The sequence below is a fragment of the Amblyomma mixtum genome, chromosome 7 (assembly GCF_055824585.1).
Source record: "Amblyomma mixtum isolate Tamu chromosome 7, ASM5582458v1, whole genome shotgun sequence".
NCBI lineage: Eukaryota > Metazoa > Arthropoda > Arachnida > Ixodida > Ixodidae > Amblyomma > Amblyomma mixtum.
Window position 1 is genome coordinate 123,330,474 of NC_143018.1, and position 6,444 is coordinate 123,336,917.

Here is a 6,444-nt window from a genome sequence, read left to right on the forward strand (position 1 = left end):
GATGTTTGGAATTCGAAAATCTAGTTCCTGATTGGCTACGTAGCCACGAAACCCTTGCAATCAACGCCGCCTGCAGCGTCTTCCTTGTGGGTACCACCCTGGTGGAGAGAGGGTGAACTACGCTTCGCTGGTAGAGCGAACAAAGCTAATGCGTGGCGGTAGGAGATGAGGGTTTACAAGAGGAAAGAGAGAGAGGCAGTAAAGGGCAAGTCACTGGAAGGCTTAGGAAGGCTAGAAGTTTGTTTGTGTGTTTGGAGGGGGGAGGGGGGGTCTGGATTGGCAGGATTTCTCTCCCTGCTAAAGTCTTCTCCCTTCTTTTTATAATGTCGTTCCTGGAATATACTGTATGGGGGAAGAAATTGATTCAACGTTAAGGCCCCTCCCACATGCTGCTTCCGACGCTGAGAATATCTTCGGTGTGCTCGCCCTGCGACTAACCTGTGGGCAGCGCGGAGACGGCGTGCGACGAGTGGCTGGGGCGGAAGAAAAACGGTCTATTTTAAATCGAAAAGAAACATTGGCTTGTTTCTAAAAGCACTCCCATTACAACAACATCAACACATTTTGTATTTCAGTACTGTCAAGTTTAATCAAGGTTCGCCTAAGCAAACACCAAGCGACACTGCGTGTCGCTTCGACCGAACTCGCTGGGTATGCGTTGCATTTGAAAGCACTGGTTGAAGATCGCAACGCGACATCACCGACTGTGCTCAGTATGCGAAACGGGCATAATTCAACACCATTTATAATTTTGCTTTCAAGTGCTTTTATCGGCGGCAGCTCATGGCCGCCAGGAAATGTCTAATCTGAGCTGTTTAAAATCTAGCAAACATAGCGAAGGAAGTTCGCGCATGTAAATTTAAACATTAATCTCGGGCATGAAATGCTGCCGGACATAAATCTGTAAAGTCAACTGCTTGAAACTTTAAACATGACTAACTGCCTAGTTAGCCGCACGAAAGAAACCTGCCTGAAAATTCAGGTTCATTTCTTTAACAATTTCTGACCGCACGCCGGGCGTAAGCAAACAATGAACATTCAACGGACTTCTTCATAAAAAGAAATGGTGTCGTTTTAATATAATAAATGTTAACAGGTAAATGCAAGTAATGCCTCGAAATTGACAAGCGCAGAATTAGGCAGTTCATTTAAGCGTGCTTCTTGAATTCGCCTTTTTCCAGTCGTATGGTATTGTGGCTGTCCCGGCCACAACAGATTTGCCCAAGCGAAAAGGGAATGCTACGGAAAGTGGCCCCTGCAAGTTCCTTCACAAACAGCCTGTACTTCTGGTTTCGTCTAGACTCCGCGTGACCAATCTACAGACAACAATCTTTCGCGCAGTACACTGTGAGCGAGCTCATATGTCCCTCTGTAGGGTATGCCTCGCGGATTAGGCCTCGCGCTCATGTGCTATGCGCCGTCAACGGCAATATCTGGAGTTTTCTGTCTGCTTTGCCCGGGGCGCGAAGTGAGATGGTAGCAGCGCAAAGCGCGAGTCATGTACGGCCTTGAGGGATCAGATGATTTGAAAAGCAAATTCGTGATTTAAAACCAACTGGCCGAACTTGATCACTACTTGTAGACCCATCAGCTTGGGGGCGGCGGCGTTTATAAAGGAAATGGCTTTCGCCACGAGCCTTTAGGATGCCATTAAAAAAAAATGCAGAACCGAGGAGAAGCGCTGTCTTTTCTGCTCGGAAAACACCCCTTGACCACGGCGGCACGGATCGGTCTAAGGGCAGAAATTGGGTGCAGCACTGAAGACTACTTCACACAGCTGCATTTCGCCGTTTGTTCGCGACTGCAGGGAGGTAGGGTATATAGCACCTTAGAAGCAATGATTGAACGGAGCTCAAGCCCTTTACCGCGACTGGGACAGAAAGCAAGAAGCATGCACGAAAGACAGGAATTTTTATGACAATAGATACTTTTCAGAACTCCGCCCGATTTCCGCCCTCAAAGCAGATTTCACTGTAAATACTGTATCAACCATTCCCTATCCTTTATCGTTGTCGCTCTTCTCTGTACTTCTGGCTAACCTCTCTCTTTCTTCTGGCCGCCGCTGGAGCAAGAAATTATCCCCCACTTCGGTTATTGTCCTGCCCCGCAGCTCCACGCTATTCCCCTAACAGATAGAGTCACCCTATTGTAAAGTCTCTACTGCGACGTCAGGAAGCACTTAGGGAAGGGGCGCGCCGAAAGAAAACAGGCTTTGTTGGCATAATCGCCCTTTCCAGTCCGGTCACCCTGCTCTGTGGGGTACGGCTCAGCAGTCCGAGGATGTGTAGTTCTCGGAAATTGAGTATTATTGAGTGAGACCCAAGAACTCCGGAATTTAGTACCTGGACACATTCTGTAACCGCCAATTAGAATAAAGACCTCAAGTTTCCGACACACGTGCACTTCGGAGAAATTTTCCTGTATCAGGTTAGAACAAGTCTGGCCCATGCGTACAACTCAAGAAAGAAGCTGCAAATGCTCCTCAAAGGAGACCCATCAGCCAGTGGGGTCGAATGATTTCCCCCTACAGCGATTATCCCCCTTTACCGACTCCTTTGAACCTGCTAGCGTGAATTTGCAGAGGTAGGCACATCAATGGGGAAGAACTAAGGCTTAATCGGATTAACCGGTCATGAAAAACAGGCCTGTTTTCTCTCGGCGCTCCCCTTTCCCGACCTGCTCGATGTTGTCACAATGTATATTTTAGAATAGGGTGACGCTATCGGTTAAGGCCGATTCACTCGACGGTCCGTTCGCGCGCGGCTCGCGCATTACGTTTAGGCGGCGGTACTAGGCTAGCGGCGGTCAGCAGCCGTTTTTCATCATGTTTGTGTGAGCGGTGTGGCTCATCCGTTGGCGCGAGAAAAATGATATTGAGCGCATTGTAAAATAATTGTAACTTCTTTGCGGTGGTATGTGTCGCTAAAAGCTATTCACGTTAGTTTGATAGCATTGAGCAAAAGAGCGACGGGCATAAAACAATATTTTTGCTCGGCTTGCCTGCGTTTGTCCGGATTTTTACGAAAACTACTGCTCCGAAAAGAAAACTGCTTCTGCAGCTTTTAGATGAAGTGTAACTCGAGATGCTTACAAGTGAGTTATTGAGCTATATTGGGTAGTTATTTAGAAGTGGTGCCATAATTAAGTGTGAAGTGTAAGCAAACGACGCATTAACAACTCCTGGTCCAATTCATATATCACAAACATAATTAGCAGGATTGTAGATAATACCTATTTTGTTAATTCTTTAAAATTTCATTGAGCTACATGTCATAATTTTTTAGTTTTCATTGTTTAAAGTTGGTCGCAACCTAGAAATTGTGCTTTTTTTATCTGAATTTTAGAAGAAAGTAAACGTCGTATAGGGAACAAATTCGGCACACGAAATATTTAGGAAATATTCCAGATGCTCTCAAGGCGGGATTTCGCTATGACAAACTGAACGGTAGTACTGCGCCATTCAATTGCGGCATTTTTTGTGCGCCGTAACCTCCGCAAAATACATCTAGCGCGAAAGATCACTGTTATATTCCAGGCTTTTTTCACAGGAACTGAAGTCGCTGGTCTTAATACTACCAGTGATGCAAATTTGGGTATGATAAACGACTCATGTTAGCTCGCACTCGCCCCTTTGTTGGTCGACGGGGCTGCTGCATTTGAATCTCGCGGGCGTTTTCACTCAACAATGGAGTTCCGCCGGTCAACGACCGTGGCGCTGTCAAACATTTTGAAGCAACACGTACGAGACAGTAACTATTGGGGTTTACTGAAACGTGTGCGCAGCGCCTCCACTGTGTGTGTGACGCCCGCAACTCTCGCTCCGGTACGGACGACTGACTTCGCTGAAGCCTGCCCTGCCTTTCGGTCGTTTCTTCGGCTGCTCAGCAGGCTGTCATCGGCGTATCGTGCTGTTTTGCTTGTTGGTGTTTTTTTTCTGTGCTTTTGTATTTGTGTGCAGCGCCGTTTTTTATCACTTTACCTTGCCAGTTTTTTTTTTTGTGTGTAGAAGTGTCAAATGGGGAATCGGCGGAAATACCTTCAGAGCAAAAGGTCGACAATGACAAAGCTTCGTACGCGCATGGCTGATGTCAGGGCCAAACGCAGGTGAGCCATTCGGACCGCAATTTCGTTATTAGTATGTTCATTGAAATTCCAACTGTACCTGTGTCGCGTGCGTGAGCTGCCTCGTAGTGTGTGTTATGGAGTGCGGTTTTTCATGAACGCGTGTGCAAGATTACTAGTGTCACGGCACTGTGACATTTCGTAAGGCGAGAGCAGAAATCTGCTGCATAATTCCTTGTTCCTTAGCTGAAGGCCTGTAGAAGTGGCTCTAAATTGGAGAGTTGAGGGGCTTGTGTTTAGACATAAGCGATGAGTTTTAAAAGTCACAGAGGGAATTGAGGGATATTTTATGTATATGACGACTCTCGTCCTGAGCATGCGCACGTCGCGGGTTGGATCCCAGATGTGGCAGATAGAACTTTTTTCTTCACTCCGCTCTTAAGTAAGTCTATAAACTGTTGGCATTTCTAAAAACTCTGCTCCAGCTTATCCAGGGCGATAAAATCACCTGCTGATTCTGCATTGAACAAAATATTTCGCGTTTGCGTTTTGCATTCCTCCTGAGCTCGTTAGGAGCTCGCAGTGCGTGGAAGCGGCAGTTTGCGTTATGGGGGATGGACAACTTTCTATGCGAGTGGCATTTGGCAGCTTATGTGTAGATTATAATGAGAAAGGGGCAAAGCGTGATGAAAAATCGTAGAAGCGCACTGCGAGCCGTAGCTACTGCAGATACCTTAGTACCGGTGAAAAACTGTAGTTCTTAGCACTTGAAATGTTTTGCTGAGGAGGTTCAATTTTCTTCATTCACGCACCTAGCACGCGCCTATGATGCTGATTATCTTCTAGTTTCATGCTAGGAGGCCGGTGCTTTCAAAGAAATATAATTGTGCTCGTGAAATTCACTGCATAACTCTGGCTAGATAAATGCGCTAGTCAGTGCATGCTTCTGTGTCGCATTCACTGCAAGTAAATTTTTGTTCTCCTACTTCGCTGCAAGAATAAATTGTGAAGTACAATTTAGGGATGTCGAAGAAGCCCACCTTCTCATTTTTTATTGTCTGTAGTGTTGAAAAAGGGGCCAGAGAGCAAAACTTGTGATGAAAGTGATGGATGTTCAAGTGCCCCAGATGAAAACTGTGCTCTGTGCACTATCCAGTGTACTTCCTTTGACACAGTGAGAACCATGCCAACCATGTTATCAAGACGTCGGTCTGCCTTGACTGTTTGTTGTGCGTGGTTCTAGAAAACAGGAAGTGTTAGCAGTGTAATGAGTGACAGGGACTCGTCAGGCAAAAGTGAATTGCTTTTTGTCCTGTCACCTCACACTAAACTTGTCTGAATAAAGACTTCAATCATTCAAATCATACCAATCAAATTAGGAACCTGTATTAAAAGCCTGAAGCAAACTTCAAACAGCCCACTCTTGGCAGTCACGGTATAAAGTTATCACCAGGCTGCACTAATGTAGTCCTGTGATCCTGTGCAGGCATGTGAGGCACCTAGGCTGTCAGGCAAAAACATCATTTCCATTCCACAATGCAGGACTACAAAATAAAAATCAAGATTATTAGATATGGTGTACTATAACTGTTCTTGTTGAAACATTTACTGCAGGAAAATAAAAAAAGGCAATGAAAAGCATGTATACTCCTCTTAGTAGTTCATGTTTCACATTACGCATTGTGGTTGTATTACATAATATGCTTTTAGTATTGCCAGTTGTAACGCATTTTAGCGCACAATCATGTATTCAACATAACTGAAATTATAAAAACAATGAAAATGTAAACTGAAATGTAGCTATTTCTTGGAGGCTGCGTGCACTAGTATAGCACACAGCAAGGACTTGTGTGAAGCAGCTTCAGTGCACATCTTCTGCAGTATTTCTGATAAACGGCCAGACATGCTTATTCTGCAGTCGATGAGACTGCAGACTTCTGAGCATGAGCAACCATTTATGGTTTTATTGCTTCATCATGACGCAACCAAATTGCTACCATTGTCTGTTGGATACATCACAATTTCGTATGGAGAGCATTGTCTGCTGTATATTGAAGCTTTATTTTACAATGATGGACTTATTTACAATGATTCTGTTCTTAATTTCACCACATATTTCAGGCAGAAAGAAACCATGCCAGAAAGCAGCAGAGGTGCAGAAATGTCTACTCCTCCACGTGTGGAACCCAATGTGGGCCTTACAGATGCTGGAGGACCTGACTATTGGAATGGTCTGGGACTCGGCGGTGACGAACCCTTACCAGACCTTTCCTTTGAAAGGGACACAGATGCAGTGGAGACGCCACAGCCTAAGGCTATTCGGGGAGGAGGGTGGTGTCACTGACACACTTCATAGCTGCCATACGGCATCTTGACACTCAT